The 17,965-nt window shown below is 37.7% G+C and overlaps 1 protein-coding gene across 1 annotated transcript in view; it reads left to right on the top strand.

Moving 5' to 3' along the window:
- Nucleotides 1–318: 318 nt before the first annotated feature.
- Nucleotides 319–17,965, top strand: part of CADM2 (cell adhesion molecule 2) — a 516,203-nt gene continuing 498,556 nt past the window's right edge. The window contains exon 1 of the mRNA XM_054046941.1: nt 319–334. The gene's annotated coding sequence lies outside the window, so the exon portion shown is untranslated. The remainder of the gene's footprint in view (nt 335–17,965) is intronic.

The following is a 17,965-nucleotide window of genomic DNA, read 5'->3' as shown; positions in this document are numbered from 1 at the left end:
TTAGCTTGGAAGCTTATAGCAATTTTTAAAAAATATTTTTCATTGGGTTAGTGCAGTAATATGCTCCATTCATAAAAAGATGTACATACGAATGACAATTCTAAAACTTTCGAATATAAGTTTGAAATCAATCATTGCTCAATGTTAATCTTTTTATCATACAAATATACCTAACAGCTATATGGTATTCTGTGTACGTATTTTACCTTCTGCTTTAATTTGCAAGATTTGTGATTTCTTATAATTCTGTATTTAATTATGATACTAAGAAGCTATTTTTCTCTGTTTTCAGGTAAGCAAATAAGATTCTTCAGTATAATCAGACTACAGCAAGGTAAACCAATTTCAGGTATATAAGTACGCAGGATGGTATTGTCATTATAAATGTGTATGTGGAGAGAGGGAAAACTGGGCTTGCCTGTATACAAACAATGATGAGTTAAGCAATAGAGTTTCAAAAGGAAAGATGCTAATGCCATTCAAATGTAGAAACCTAACAGAGAGAAGTTGTATGCTACAATGTTGTTAGCCTCTAGTAGCAGTATTTAAAACAATTTAAATGTTGGATTAATCTTGACTATTCATTTAATCTTGTCTATTCATTCATGCCCCCACAGTAAGAGTGGAATAGGATGAAGGCAACAATACAGTCAATTTGAAAAATTAGGTATAAAAATTTGAAAATGGTGAAGTGTATAGGATAATGAGTATTGAATTGGATAATTAGTTAAAGGTAATGAAATGAAACATGAAAAATAAACAAAGGAGATGTTTAAGCATTAAAATACCAGTAAAACTAAAGTTATGGGAGGATTCTTGTTGTTGGCAGACAGCAGAGGATACCATGCTGCAGTTTGTAAACAATAGATTATGGCCAACGTTTTGCTGAAAAAACAAGAGCCATAGCATAGATTGTACTATATATCATACTGAAAACTAGAACCTCTGTTGTTAATACTAATCAAAAATGCTTGCTGAAAAGAACTGAATTCATTCACTTTTTCTGTTAGAAGACAAATTCTTCCCTGATTTAGTGCTGGATCAGGAAAAAAATAGTTTCTGTTCCTCCCTAAAGATTAATTGCCTAGCCTATGAATTTACCACTCATTACAGAGGATCTGAACAGAAAATAGCCAAAGGCGCTATCAATTCATTAAAGAAAAATAGCATTAATTACTTAAACAAACAAAAAAAGTACAGAAATACTAGTCTTTAGAAGTAAAGTTGTATTAAAACATTTTATCATTCACTGTAAATAGTGCAGTGTGACCGAACAATGTGTCTTTTGGATCTCCCTTTCTCTCCCTAAAGAAACCTCTAAAGAACACTTTCCTTCTCTTTGCCTCTCTGGCACATATTGTTTCAAATTCTTTATATTTGGAAGTAAGCAGTTATAAAAAGAGACTGGAAAGTAAACAGTGTTGCATGAATTGATGAACAGAAGAATCTTGCACTCCGTAGTCGTTCCTCAGAGTAAATACATCGATACAAGTCTTCAGTAGCTACAGGGTCTGAAAATTCCACAAATTTGTTCCTGAGTCCCTAGATACTACATTAAAGTGTTTTATTACAACAGTATTATTAAAGGATGTTACAAACTTTTGGTAAAACAGGTTTTTTTAATTGTTTGATGTTTTATATATAAAATATTGAAGATATATAGGACTTGTTGAGTATTTTTTTAATATGGTTCTTTCCCCCCCCCTTGCTGGTGTTAGTCAGATATATTTTTGAAAAACATGTCTTTTGTTGTGTTCAGAATGGACAGGCCTGGACAGTGGAGCATATCTCTGAGCTCTAGTTGTGTAAATGTGTCTGGAACTTAAGTTAAAATCAATATACAGATTTTTTTTAAAAAAATCATACTTAAGGGTTCAAAAATATTGATTTTTTTTTCTCTTAGTAAGAAAAAGCCATAGCATTTGTAAGACAACAAGAACATGTATAGAATGCTTATCTTTCCTGGTTGCTGCCTAGCATTAAAATAAACACCTCTCCGAAAAGGAATGACATGTGAAGTAGTAGCCTAGAAAATGAAATCCAATGACATTTCCCAAAATCAAAATTATGGGATTTCGGGATACACAAAATCATCCATGTCAAATATCTCTACAATAAATACAATTAATTTCTTATAAAAAGGCAGAACACTAGGATAAATATTACTAAATAACTTATTTTAGGTTTATGTTGAAGTTTAAAGGGATTTCAAGATCCTAAACAAAGTAAAATTAATCTTAATTTTTTTCAACTACAAAATTGTGCTCTGAATTTGCTTTCCTAGTCCAGGTGCATTTTGAATGTTAACCCCCTGACAATGATATTAAATCAGTGTAAGACTGATGGTTATTTGATTTAGCAACATCTGTTGTTCTGTGATGGATTTCTAGCACATGTTCTTATTTTAAACATAATATGCCATTTATTTTAATCTCAAAGCATGTAACCTGTAACAGATGAATGCTAATACAATTGCAGTGCAAGTTGTGAAGCTGTGTGTGCGCGTATGTGCAAATGCATGCGCACAGTCAAATTAATGTCAGTAAATTGTACAGAACATAATTAACTTTAATAAGGATGGCAGTTGGAATGCTCTTTGAATCATTTACTCTACAAATAGACACACAGAATTCTTCCAGCTGTAGGCCATTGAGTAACTTTTTTTTTCCAATTAGCCATCTTTTTTGTTCCCGGTGGATTCATGAAAACAACAACATACATTATCAGAGCCACAATATTGTTTCCTAAATTCGTCATGGTATCTTACACCTGTCACACTGTACAAAGAGTTGTAATGAGAAAAAATGTCCAGAGATGAAATCTACAACTAAATTGACTTTCCTTGCAAGTATTGCTATATGCTACCAAACAATCAAAACAAACATAATTGTAAGAGAATCAGTTTTTCACACTTTATATCGGTCATGTGAGGGGATATGAGATAAATATAAGAATGATAGCATCCAGAATTTCAGAGGTCTGAGAAGAGTTGCACTTTTGGGTGATAAAATATTCAATTTACAAAGAACATCAGAAACAGAATATTTCTTGTTTTGCAATACAATACGTCTGAAATATGCACAGAATGTTTGTGCATCAGGCATCCTCTGTGTTGCTATGGTAATGTGACAATGTTATTCCATATTAATATGTGTATTGTTATTATTTATTTATTACATCCACGTTCATCTTTTAAGGATATTTCCACATACTTACTCATTTTGCAGGCAGATTGTGATTTATATTTTAAACCAATAAAGCTCTATATAAAGTAATATTTCACTATTTATGTTTTAAAATAATTTCTAAAAAAACCCTAAATAGCTAGATGGATACCTTCAAAAGAATTTTCATAGGATTTCACATCCTGTTCATGATGTCTGCTATAGTTTAGTGTTTGTATTACTTAATCTCTGTACTCTTGGAGCTTCACATCTTCTCCACATATAGAAATACCATGATAAGCAGTCTTTTTGCCCTTTCTGTTACACAAAGGTAAGTTTGATTCTTGTCTCCATATGTACGGTGGATGCAGGTATGGTTTCTTATGATAAGAACATAATGGATTGTCCTTCTTCCACCCCAGCCTCCCTATTCCAGAAAGAAGCAACGGGACAAAAGAATTGACTTTGCCCTGAAACAAAAATGCCTTCAATCTACACATGTAGTTAAGGGCTTTCTGACTCAGGGCTGAAATGAAGGGGACCCTACAATAAATGCTGAGGTTAGATAGTTAATAGCTCATTCATTCATTGTGCTCTGCCTGTCCTGTGCCATGAATGAGGAGTGTCTTCCACAGAAAACCTAATATAAAAGCATATAATAAGAGTGTACTGTAATGAATACTTATAAGGTCTTTAATGTGCTTCACTTTAAAATGTAACATACCTGTAATACAGTTGGTTGGTGTTTTTTTCCCCTTGAAATATTCATCATTTCAAGATTTAACATAAATAAAATAAAATGTGGGGAAGGGAGGGACAAACACTTTCAATATCTTGTCCAAGCAGTAAGTACAACTAAATGAATGTTAGTTTATGACCCTTTTTCATATCTTCAATACTTAGTGTCTGGAGTCAATAAATAATTACACCTATCATGTTATGGGTATATACCAGGTCACACACACCCACACACCCCAATATACCAGGTCACTAACTTAAGGAAATAAAAGGAAAAAAAAATACTTGCAAGCACTCCTGTGTGTCACACCTTTATTGTATGTATGCAAAATGGCATTTCTAAGTTAGACCTGGTTATTTAGTATGAAAATCCTGCAAGATTGAAATTGACCCCAGTTAATAATATAGAGCTGAATTGTGGCCTGGCTAATGCAGCAAGGTCTAGGCTAGTGCCCAGAGTCCAGGGGATAAAGGGCACAGTCCTTGTTTCCCTGAACTGGCTGCCCACATCATGGATGGCAGCATGGGATTGGAAACAGGAGAGTTGAGACTCTATTCTAACCCCTATCCCCGGTCACAGGTGATTAGGTAAAGGTAGATCAGGGTGTTAAATGACTAGAGGCAATGTGTCAGGTGGTGTAGCTGCACTAGCATGTCAGGTTGCGTATGCTCTGCCGTGAATAGACTCAGCATAGTTTACTCCCTGGAGTGGTATAGGAATGACTCACCATTTCCTTCCTGTGCTGCTTCAAAGAGCAACACCACAATGCACTGCCCTTTATTCAGAGTAGATCTTTATCTCATGATCTAGTATATAATAATTGAATATAAACATATTATTCTCAGACTATGAAGTTTTAATACTAAAAAAAAAGTTAAATCAAATCTATTTTCTGTCATTATCAAATTATTCAGTAAAATAGCCAACAAAATTAGGCCCCTAATGACATGATGATAATTAAGCAAAAATGTATTCCTTTGCAGATCATGAAATGTAAGTAAAAAAGACCAGTAGAAAACTAAATCAAAATTGTTTTATATCAATCAAATACCAATGTAATTAGACCAGATTATTCAACAAGAAATCTTAAAAAATTAAGCTACTATTGATGCATTTGTAAGTAGATGCAAATGTTACTTTCTAGATTGCAGGGTTTCAAACTAAAAAGCAAATTTTAATGAAATTGAGTCAAGTAACGGATACTTAGTTGAGTCACTCTGTTGTTCATCAGCACATTTTTTCCTTGATTTGACTATTCAAAAATTCTACTGCTTCTGCTTAGTCATAAAAAATATATACTTTGTTTAATATTTCTGGTTAAGTAAAGTTTAAGAGGGAAACACACGGTTATAGCCAGTAATGAAAGAGGTGCTGGGGCTCAAGCAATTTGTTTTACATTCATAACTGATGCAGCAAGCCCAGAGGTACCTGGGCTATGAACTGCCAAGCATAGAGGTCCTGGAGCTCAACCCTGGCAAGCCCTGGCACAAATTAAGCACTGGTTATAGCAGTATTTCTCAAACTGGGGTTGCCACTTGTGTAGGGAAGCCCCTGGCAGGCCGGGCCGGTTTGTTGACCTTCCCCGTCCGCAGGTCTGGCTGATCGCGGTTCCCACTGGCTGTGGTTCACTGCTCCAGGCCAATGGGAGCTGCTGGAAGCAGCGCGGGCCAAGGGACTTACTGTCCGCTGCTTCCAGCAGCTCCCATTGGCCTGGAGCAGCGAACCACGGCCAGTGGGAGCCGCGATCGGCCGAACCTGCAGAAGTGGCAGGTAAACAAACCGGCCCGCCCTGCCAGGGGCTTTCCCTACACAAGCGGCGACCCCAGTTTGAGAAACACTGTACTAAGACTATTATGACAACTAACTTAGAAAACATACCTATCTATTGTTATCTTGTCTTTCCACCACCCTACACCCATTTGCCTGTTTGTTTGCTCAGGTCTTGATTCCAGAAAGCACATAAGCACTTTCATAATTTTAATCATGTGCTTATGCCCATGGTCATTAAAGGGACTTAAACACATGCCAAAACCTAAGCATGTGCTTGAGTGCTATACTTAATTGAGATGCTTTCCTGAATTTTGGTACCCTGTGGTATATTTTCTAAACCCTGGATTATGAACTCTTTGGGGCAAAATATCTCAGTGCTGTGTGTTTTCACAATGTCTAGCACAGTGGGGCTCTATCCCTTGTTTGGGGGTTTTAGGTGCTACTGCAATAGGAACAATTAATAATAATAATAATTAATAATAACAACATTCATTTATGGACTTAGGAAACTCAGGTATCCTAGCATTTTTTGCTATGGAAAGATTTTATAAAACCTGGGCTTTTCTTCCCCACAAAGGATCAGTGAATTATCCATTATAAGAGACCCTACCAACAACTCTTCCTTAGTTTGCAATGGACTGTATTCTTCTTCTATGATTAAACTGTTTTAAATATACACAGAGAGCTATTTCTCATTTTTTAACCTTAAAGCTAATATAAAAAATAAATTTAAATAATAGTGATCAAATCTGTCACCTGTTGGCAGATTTGCTAATAAAATGGACTCCAAGAAAACCTTTGGTAATCCTGTAATAGTAGATGGTTGGGGAAAATCAGATTTCTTAGCAGGATGCATGGCTTTTTTAATTATAATTATTTTTTATTTGCAATGGTTTCTGGCAGAAAGCGGGATAAGATATCCTCCTTTTGTCATATCCCCCACTTTTAAAGAGTCACTGGAATGGTAACTGCTACAAATTTCTCCTTTATAATGTGCTTCGTCTCTCTCTGGAGAAAAGATAAAGAAGGCACACATACAGACAGACACACAAATGCACTTCAGAACACAATTTAGTCCTTCTCTAGCTTAAAAATACTGGAGACTTAAAAGAAAAAATACAGCAACTACATTAAAAAGAGAAAAAGAAAATATTTAAGGAGGACTAAACTGCTGACACCACTGCTTCTCAAATTTCTCTACAGCAAAAGGGGCAAAAATATTCTGTCTTGCCTGGCAGGGTACCTTGCCATGAGCAAACTTTGATGACCCAGGCACTGAGCTGTAGGGCAGCATTGGCAAAGAGAACCAGATCTTCCAAATAAATAATGTTAAGTTTTTGGTTTGCATTTAATCACTGTCTCATTGTCCCCACCCCTTGCTTCTCCATGGAAACCCTTGAGATGAGTCAACTGCCTTCTGTTTCCCGATGGAATTTTCATACCAGTTATTGGTTTTTCTCTGTGTATGTGTTTTTACCATTCTTGAGATTCAAGAGAGACTGAATCACCAGCATTCATGAGTCAGCATGCATGGTTTCATATTCACTTTGGCTTTAAGTATAGATTGGCATATATCTTTTGCTAATAAAGCATTATCTATGTAATTACTGTGGGGTACAGACATGTACAAGGAATAGCCTACATATAATAAGGCAATAAATAAATGGAAGAGGCATTTGTGTATGAAAACACAATGTAGCATATTGGGCCATATGCACATACTCAAAAGAGCTTGCAGGTTCCCTTACAGCGTTGGTTACCAATTGACTTGAAATTAAAAACACTCAGTGTTTGCTTTCTTTTGGGTTCCAGCATGCAGTGTTTTGTGCAAATGTTTTTAATGTCAGCAAAAAGTGTCATTGAAATTGGGCACAAAATATTTTGGTACTATCTGGATGACTGCGAAAATTTGAAGAAAACTTTCTGTAGTGTGCTTCAGGTTTCCATGAGGTCAACTGCAGCTGTTTTGACTGTTCTTCAAATGAAGTGATTGCATTTTTTGGGCAAAACATCTTTTACTTTTCCAATATTTGGGTTTCTAGACAATATATAGTTATTTATATAGCCTCAGAATGGTTTTACTATTATTGATGTTCCTGCAAATTAATTTGATTCTCCCAGATTAAAAATCTCTAAGACACACTTGAACTGTGCTGTACAAGGCACAGATAGATCTGTGAGGTCTACACTCTCGTAAGATACTGGCCTGTCACCTGCACAATTCTCTCATTTCATTCTACAGACTAGGAACTGATTTATTTTCCTCTTATTTCAGATTTTAGATAAACCCCACTATATTATTGTTAGTAGTAGTAGTCATAGTAGTGGTAAGAGGTGAGGGCCATCCTGAGAGAAACCAGAGCTTTCTACTGTTGTGAAGTTCAAGGCATTCTTCACATAGCCTCCATTTCAGGAGAGCATCCCAATTCAAGAAATCACTTAAGCACAAACTGAAGTCTTATTGAAGTCTAAGACCTTGAAGAAAGTGGGAATCCAAGTGTGTATTTAAAACTAAATGCAGGCTTAAGTAGTTCTCCGATTAGGGATAAATTTAGGCACAGACTCAAGAGCTTTCCTGAATCAGAGCCTAAATCCTGGGATAGGGAGTCGAACTGTGGCTGCTGCTATCCTACATTTCAATCCACATATAATGTTTATGGCCAAGTTATAAACTTCTGTGAATAATGGTTATATAGTGGCTAGCATGTTAGTGTGTGCCATTGTAACATGAGTTTACCCTTAATGTGACTCTGCATCCTCATTTCACATGTCCTATTTTAGAAACTGCTGACAAATGTAAATTTCGCTTTTATTTCTGAGGACCTCACTGTTTGTGCCTGGTTTCAACAGCTGTCTGCCTAACACAACCTTAGCTTTATCTTCCTCTGTCATTTTAGTTCTGCTGTAATTTGTGTTGGTAATATTTGGTATAACATTGTCTCAGATTTGCTTTTGTGTGTGTGTGTGTTTATAATAAGAAGACATGAATATACACACAATTTAAGAAAAAAACATTTACAATGTTACGTACAACATTGTGTGATTTTTTTTTGTTTCATTTTACCCCCAAAATGGGAATTATTTGGCAAGTGCATTTCACATAATTTCAAAGAAACAAAATTTTGATTATTTTGCAAAATTTCAGGAGTCTGAAAGCTATTCTGAGTAAAGTATGCAGTTAAAAAAATCCTTTGAAATGTTGAAAAAGTTGGAGGAGGCCCAAAAGTTAAGCACATGTCTGGGGTTCAGAAGAGACTTATTTCTACCACTGACTGGTCTTTAACGGTATTTTGAATATATTCTGACCCCTTTTTGACCTAATTAGCAAATCAAAGTTTGGAGTCTTTTAGGTTGTTCCAGTTGGGAGTAAAGATTGATGCTAGATTTGATGTAATCTTGTTTATTTACAAGGAACGTACTTCTTTGAATGCAGGAGGAACCAAAAATAGTATAACTACTTTGCTTACATCCCCAAGCCTCTTTAGCCAGCACCAGACCCAGAAGCCCTCTCCCTAGCTTCTTCCAGGATCATATACCATGCTTGTTCAGGCTGTCTGTGTCTGTCTGTCTTGTGTGTGCGCTCCAGTTTGTCTTTTCGACACATATGGGCATATACACATAATACACAGTGGAACCCTCTGCCCACCTGGTCCTAGTTTTGGGCAGATTCCATTAAGCCTTGTTTTAGGTGGGAACCCTTAACTGTCTCTTATAGCTATCTTCAATGAAGGGCCTATTAGACCCATCAGTTTTTTTAGGTTTAACCTAACCCCTAACAAGGTTTAACCCAGCTCATAACAATATATACTGCTTTACAAAAGTTTATTTAATAGATAAATTGCCATTGTCTCCATTTTATTAGCTAGAGAAACTGGGACTCAGAGAATCAGAGGAATTGGGCTTTGATTTACAGAAAGGCTGTTTTAGATACATTTGAAAGATTTTTTTAAAGTATTTTTTTTCTGACGTCATCTATGCATTTGAACTCATGATACAAAGGAAACCTTGATGTCACTTAGGAAAAACAGGGGAAAATGTCTGAATTAATGTGTTAAAAAACCCTCTATACCAGAGGTTCTCAAACTGTGGTCTGTGGACCACCAGTGGTCCGCAAGCTCCATTCAGGTGGTCTGCAGATAGTTGCCTCCAAGGTACGCGCCTGGGTGGCCACGCAAAAGAGAATGAAGGGCCACTCTCCTAATTAGTGGAGCCATGCAGGCCTGGTTCCACTAATTAGGTGCCTGGACCCTGGAGAAGCCGCACAGGTAAGGTGAGGTGGTGGCCTTGGAGGGAATAGAGGATAGGTGGGAGGAGGCAGTGGGGTGAGAAGAGGGCATGGGAGGAATTTGGGACAGGCAAGGCTGCGGCGGCCAGAGAAAGAAATGACTTTCCCCAGCTCCAGAGCTGTGGCTGCCGGGGAGAGACCCCCCTCCTTCCCAGCCCCAGCTCGGGGGCTGCTGCGGTGTGGGAGAGAGGGAGAGATCCCCTCCTTCCCAGCCTCAGCTCAGAGGCTGTTGTGGCAGGGGAGAGAGGGCACATCCGTTGCATTAGAAAGGTAGGAGTACTGATATTAAAATATGAGTTGTGTGCTTTTATTTGTACAACAAAACAAGTTAATTATCATTAACTTTTTTTATATAGCGCTTTTATCCAAAGTGCTTTACAATAGTTAGCTAACGGTACAAACAGCATTTGAAAAGATCAAGTGGTCCGCCGAGACCCTCAGCAATTTTCAAGTGGTCCATGAAAAAAAAAGTTTGAGAACCCCTGCACTATACAATTATAAAAAGCTTGTGTTACTAGGAAAAAGTCATAAGCAAATACTTGATCCTGATTCTTTTCTTCTTTTCCTAGCCTTAGTCTCATTTGTATGCATCTGGCTCTTTGAGCCCTTCTTCTCCTTTCCAGTCTGTCTTGAAGCAGTTCCTCGAAAACTCTATATCTAATCAAATCCTTTTGTATGACGTCCATCCATCTACTTTTTGGTCTTCCAACCTTTCTTGTTGTGACATAGCAAGAGTACAATCCACACTAATGAGTAGTTGTCTCGCCCCTACCCTCTAACTTTGGGTGCCCTTTGCAATGCTTTGCTGCTGTAGCCTTCAGTCTGGACTACTCACAAACAGGCTCCAGCATCCAAGTCCCAGCCATGTCTGTGCATGTGCTGCAGCCAGCCAGCACACCTTGGCTCTTACCAGCCTTGGTTATACTGCAGGGTGACCCCAAAACACTCCCTGTCTTGGATTTCCCCCCAGAAATATATCTTATATTGCCCAGCCCTCTCCTAGACACTATACATTCATATAAAGTCCATATTTCTTTAACAGAAATAATATGCACACACCTTGTTACCCCAAATAGAGTTTCACAGACACTTCAATTTAAACACACTGGATTAGATAAAACAATAAAAGAAGTTTAGTAACTACAAAGTGAGATTTTAAGTGTGTATAAGTAATGAGACATAAAAGTCAGAAAAGGTTACAAGAAAAATAAAGATAAAACACAACTGGTACCTAACTTAACAAAATATGTTAAATTGAAAGCAAGGTTTTCTCACCACATGCTCTCAGCAGTCTTACTAGTCAAACTTCTGAGGTCAGGACCCATTCTCCAGTTCAGTTTCTGCTTTCTTTTCCCTTCTGGTGCAGTGAATCAATTGACCCAGAGGGAGGAGTGGTGCCTTGTGGTGTTTGTCCCTCCTTTTTATAGTGTCCATCCCCACCTTGAAAAACATTTCCAGATGACATTCTGGAGACAAAACATCCATGGAGGAGAATGTTCCCTGCTGCTTTTTCTCACCTGTTTGAGGTTTCTTTGTCTACTTTTCCTATTTGATGACTGTTTACTTTTACATGCAAATTAAGCAGAGCACACATTCCTTTGTTTGAGTCAGACATGGTTGCCAACTTCTGCTGTGGTTTGGAACACGTGTTAATATGATGATATAGGAAAATCTTATAACTTCACATACAATGTTGCCACACATATTTTATCAGGACAATGTTGACCAGCAGATTATGAGTTTTCAGATGATGCCTCACAAGTCATACTTTGTACAATTATTACAACTATGTGTAGGGGGTGGACACTGGGTACATTCTGTCACACTTGCACCCACTTCTAAGATTAAGACCCTGTTTCCTATATATTCTTCTGATCTTCTTGTCACATGGCCAAACCAATTAAGCCTGGATTCCCTCGGCTTTGTTAAGTTAGGTACCAGCTTCACACTTCCCCTCACTTGTTTGTTGTAAATATTGTCTATTCTTGTAACTCTAAGCATCCATCTTAACATTTGCATTTCCACTGTATTCATGATCTGTTCCTGTCTCTTTCTCAGTTCCCAGCAATCAGAGCCATTCAAAAGTACAGGCCTAATTATCGTCTTGTAGATCTTACTTTTCAATTTGATATGCATTGTCCTATGGCAAATCGGTCTGCTCACTTCTCTCCATTCAGTCCATGCCTTTCCTGTTCTGCTTATAAGTTCATCGCTGAGTTCACCATTATCATGTACTGTTGAACTTATATCTTTGGTAATAGCTGGCCTTCCAGACTTACAGTCTCATAATCTTTCTGCAAGGTGTAATCGACTAAATGTACAGACTATATACTCTGTTCTATTGATGTTGATTTTCATGCCGTTTCTTTCAAGTACGCATCTTCATCTCTAAATTTTCTTCCATTTCTTCTTTGCTTCCCCCCCTTGAGCACTATATCTGCAAAAAGCATGCACCAGAGTACCACTCTCTAGATATTTTCTGTAAGTGCATCGAGCACCAATGCGAACAAAAAGGGGCTTAGTGCTGACCCTTAACGTACTCCAACTCTTACTAGAAACTGTTCGGAATACTTGAACCTGAGTAATGAGATAAATATTGTATAGGCCCTCATTTAGGATCACCTCCAAGTTGTATATCCACCTCTGAGTAACATGGCAATCCCAAACTTATGTTAGTGTAAAACCTTTATTTCACTACACACTTTAGCATAATTTTTCTTTCTTATGTGTGTTTCTTTGCATATGTATACATGGAATACAAGTAATAATAACAAGAAGTGATCTGTGAACCAAAAACACCATTGGCACAGAAAACGGCAACAAAAAGGATTAGGGATATGGAACAGCTTCCATATTATGAGAGATTAATAAGATTGGGACTTTTCAGCTCAGAAAAGAGATGACTAAGGGGGAAATATGGTAGAGGTCTATAAAATCATGACTGGTGTGGAGAAAGTAAATAAGAAAGTGTTTGTTATTTACTCCTTCTCATAATACAAGAACTAGAGATCACCAAATGAAATTAAGCAGCAGGTTTAAAACAAACACAAGGAAATATTTCTTCACACAATGCACAGTCAACCTGTGGAACTCTTTGCCAGAGGATGATGTGAAGGCCAAGATTATAACAGGGTTCAAAAAAGCACCAGATAAATTCATGGAGAATAGGTCCATCAGTGGCTATTAGCAAGGAAGGGCAGGGATGGTGTCCCTAGCCTCTGTTTGCCAGAAGTTGGGACTGAGCAATGGGGGATGGATCACTTGATGTTTACCTGATCTGTTTATTCCCTCTAAAGCACCTGGCATTGGTTACTATCAAAGACAGGATACTAGGCTAGATGGATCTTTGGTCTCATCCAGTATGGCCATTCTTATTTCAATGTAGCATGCATCTAATCCATTTAATATCCATTTTGGCAAAGTGTTTCACTTTCAGATATAACAGTAGGAGGAACAGGCGACGAATACAGTGAAGTTCTAAAGGCAAAATGTACTGCAAAAAACAGAATATGTATTTTATTAACAATTATTATTAATTTTCTAAATCATATGAACTAAAATCTGCCAGCATAGATATTATCCTGGGGATCCTGCATGAAACACTGAAAAGCTTTTGTGAGAGGAATGCTCAATTAATTAGTACATTTAATTAAAGGACAGTGTTACCTTTACAAGACTTGCTAATTCAGTTTAATTAATATGGTTTACTATTATTGTTTTATCTGATTTATATATTAGCAAGTATTCCTAGCAAGGTCCTTGCCAATATCTTCATACAAATCAGAAATAATGATGCAATAGGCCAGACTCTCAGCTGGAATAAATTGGAATAGCTCCATTAATGGCAATGGTTTACACCAGCTGAGGATCTGGCCTAGTAGCTCTAATGTAGTAATGAAGACACTTCCTTAGTCACAATGCTGGACATATAGAAAGTGTGTAATTTGGTAAAGTTATGCATTTAAAATGATGTTGCGTATAATGAACTCTAGAACTCTGGGTCTATACAAAATTAAAGCTTCTTTCCTTTCTACCCTTGAAAATGTTGTGTGCACGGGTTACTCTGATGATGTTCCTTGTGTAATTGTGTAATTTATTTTATAAACTGTTAGTGAGATGATTATGTAAGCTGAGACCATATCATTACATCTATATGAACTTATATGCAATTGTAATGCTCTCTGGTCAGGCAAATTGCAGATGCTGCTAAAATAATCTCCATAGAAAGGTACTGTATTTAGAATGTGTAACTTATTAAAATCGGAAAATGGCAAGTTAAGATTTATGTTTTACAAGAAAATCAGTTTGAAATTCTTGGAAAAAAATAAAGATGTTAAATAATTTCTGTTTATACGTACGCAGGAATCCCAGGTTAATGTGATACACATTATATCTTTTGACAGAAATACAAAGAGAAACCCCAATGCCAAGAGGGAGGGAACAGTATATTAGACAAACATTGAAGTTCTTGATAAACAATAATATGCATTATTTTTCTATTTAAATAAATAATTAAACTTTGGATAAGACCATAAACATTTCCATATATCTTATTTAATGTACATGTTTGAATATTGCTGCTACTTTATTATGTCCAAGCTCCCAGTGCAGTCATTTTTACCTTCTTCAAAAGAAGTTTTGACTTAGTAAGGATGACTGGATTCGGCCAATAATGCTTAGCATAGTGAATTATCTGACTGTTGCTTATACACAGGTCAGCAGACTGTCACCGGGGTTTTCTGATTTATTTATGGAGTTGCTGCAGCTGTTTACAATTGTGACCTAGGAAACACATTTCCATTTTTGGCAACATGAGAGAAGTCAACTGCCCATGATGCACTTGGAGTGTTCAGCACAGTGCACCTGCTAGATGAGGTAGTGGAGTTGTGTAATTTTAGCAAAGAAATTTTATTCTAAATAATTTATATTTTCTGTCTTTTTCACGTGATAGATAAGTTCACGTACTGTGTGTGCTGGAACCGCCAAAATAGCCAGTGGTCATTGATGACTCTGGACCTGATCCCGAGACCATTGTCACAATAGGAATTTTTCCATTGACTTTAGTGCCATTTTGATTAGTTTCTCTGTCATGCTCAGTCCCACAGTTGGACCACAGGAGGTGGCATTATGTAAAACGATGGACACTCTCCTCCATACGCTCCCCTCTGAAATCTGTTTGCAAATCTACGAAGAACAACTCATTGGTATAATTAAAGACCTTGCCTTTTCAAAATATGCAGCCCTTATCAATCAATTAATTTATTTCTAGTTTAAGCTGCCATTGGGTGCTTAGTTAGGATAGGCGCAAACTTGAGGTGAATAACGATACTTCTTCATGAGTGACCACAATTTAGCTAGACACTTCAATGGTTGGACAAATCATGACACTTTTCAATTGTAAATTTAGCATGATTATTCATTAAAATAAAGGGAGCCCTGTAGAGAATAAATCCAATAAATTGAATGAATGTTGTTAGTTTTTTCTCTGTTCCAATTAGTTTCTGCAGCAATCTAGAGTAGGCAGTGTTTTAGATGAGTCTGGTGTGTGGGTGTGGGTGTGCGCACATGCATGCACACAGCTGCATGTTTATGCATTTGGGGGTTGGTTTAGGAAGGTTTTTATTCCTCTTTCCCAGTGAGGCTTCTTCATCTGAAAAAAGTTATGGAGCTTGAGCTGTTCCAAGCCAACTAGTGGTTTTAGCCACACAGCTCCCATTAATTAATGGAAAGCTCTAGTGGTTTGGTTTCTTTTGTTTTGTTTTTTGAGAGAGAGGAAGTTATAGTGTTCCTCACAATAGAGAATAGATAGCTGTATAAAACAAAGAGGGAATTCTTTTCTAGGATGCTGGACACATAGACTCTGTAGCTCCTCTTGGTCCTCTCACTTGCAGACTGAAGAAAAGGGTCTGTAATGTGCAGTGTTACCACAGACAGTCTGCCTGAATCCTACAGTACAGGAGGGTTAAATGTTTCCCAGGGTTCGCTAGAGGAATGAGAGGAAAGATACTAACAAAGGAGACTGAGTGAATCTAAGGTAATGTACATTACTGCAGGATTTTACTCAAAGGGGTATTTTCAATTAAAGTACCTCTATTAATAGTATAATAGAGTTGTAGCTTCTGTCCCTGCTGTGTAGCTACCTCTCTCTCTCCTGCCCTTGCTCCTTATATTCTCTCTTCCTTTTTTCAAGTGTTATCTTCCCAAGGATTAGTAGAGAGATATCTAAGAACTACTTATCTTTTTACAGGAATTAAGTTTATAATAAAAATAGTTTTTGCTCTAGGAAGTGAGTAAGAAACATTGAATCTCAGAAGGGAAAGAAGAACTTGAAGTCTTTGGGGACTTCTCATGTTAGTAAGCACGAAACCCAGTTGTAAGGGTCCATAGGATCAGAATGGAAATGGTAGTGAAGGAGAAGAAGAGAAGGCAAGCAGTGGAGTTCATTGGTGGTGGTGTTCTGGGGGTTGGGTGAAATCTCATTGAAGTTGTTGGGTATAAAAGGGGCTCTTCAGTAAGGATAAATGTAAAAAGCAAGTAAGCTCATTTATGGAATAGGTAGCTGAAACAATAGGAGTCACCACCCAAAACACAGGCCACAGGCAAGGTTGGAATAGGAGTTGAGTCATGCAGTCCAAAGGTTTTTCCCTGCAGTCTGAATGCAAATGCAGTGGGCTGGGTATTGTTCAAGGGAGCAGTGTGTGTGTGAGAAAGAAGCAGCAGAAAAAACACAGAAGCACAAAGAGTAGGTAGCCTGATAGCCAGTCAGAGAAGCACCTGTAGTGTCACTCTGAGAAAACTCTGAGAGAAAGCGCAGTTTGGTAGCAAAGAAACTGCCTTTTGCTGTTTGATTCCCACTATGTTCAAGGATACAGAACTGTATGAATATGCTTTGTAAAGAAACAGGGTTGCATCAAGAAAATACCTGACTCCACCATCAATTTCTCTTCCTAATGGAAACAACCTGCAAGACTCTTAATATTGGCTAACTCCTATGGGGTAACAGTGTGAAGATGGGTGATTATTTCTGTTCATTCTCAAACACATCAGAAATTAATATTTAAAATATTTATTGTTTTAACACCATTTTAAACATTGTATCACTAATATAACTGAGAAGTGTTATTTGTATGAGTATTTTAGCAAACACGGAGAGAGTAGTTATAGTTGTGTATACATGTACAGTATCTAAAAAATAATACCTTTAATGTATGTTGCAAATTGTTCCAATCACAGGATCAAATCTGTCCTAGAAGGCCTGTCAGCCTACTGACTTAAATACAAATTGTATCCAAGGGCAGAATTTGTCCCTTTGAATTTTTAAAAATTAAGTAGACCAATTTATTTACTTACTTACTTATTTGTTAAGCACTGATAACATACTCAGCGCTGAACAAGACAAATCCAACCCCTCAGGAGCTTACACTCTAAAGAATTACAAATCATTTGACAGGATGGGTTGTCTTTATTAAAGGCATAACTGTGGCACACTCCCAGGGAGAAGAGTAAGGGACATAAAGGTGCCCCTGTACTTCTCCCATATGAAGGCTATCCTGTCAGAGCTTGTTCAGTAGGATGCTACTCCTAATGCAGTGGTTCCCAAACGTGGTTCGCGGCTCGTTCAGGGTAACCTCCCAGTGGCCATGGTTTGCCATTCCCGAACAATGGGAGCTGCGGGAAGCAGTGGCCTGGCCTGCGCCGCTTCCCATAGCTTCCATTGGCCAGGAACGGTGAACCACGGCCACTGGAAGCTGTGAGCGTCCGTACCTGCGGACGCTCAGGTAAACAAAGCATCTCACGGCCTACCAGGGGCTTATCCTGAACAAGCTGTTTGGGAACCCCTTTCCTAATGCTTTATGCAGTGTTGTTGTAGCTGTATTGGTCCCAGAATTTACTGTCTCAACATTTACTCCTACTGCTTCACAGGTGCACAGGCAGGATAGGGAGTGGGCAGAACTTTGAGTCACCCCTCTTTTCTACCCCACAAACACATTGGCGAGCACAGCTGAG

This window comes from Malaclemys terrapin, chromosome 1 (assembly GCF_027887155.1).
Source record: "Malaclemys terrapin pileata isolate rMalTer1 chromosome 1, rMalTer1.hap1, whole genome shotgun sequence".
Taxonomy (NCBI): Eukaryota; Metazoa; Chordata; order Testudines; family Emydidae; genus Malaclemys; species Malaclemys terrapin.
This window is presented reverse-complemented; position numbering and strand designations above follow the sequence as displayed.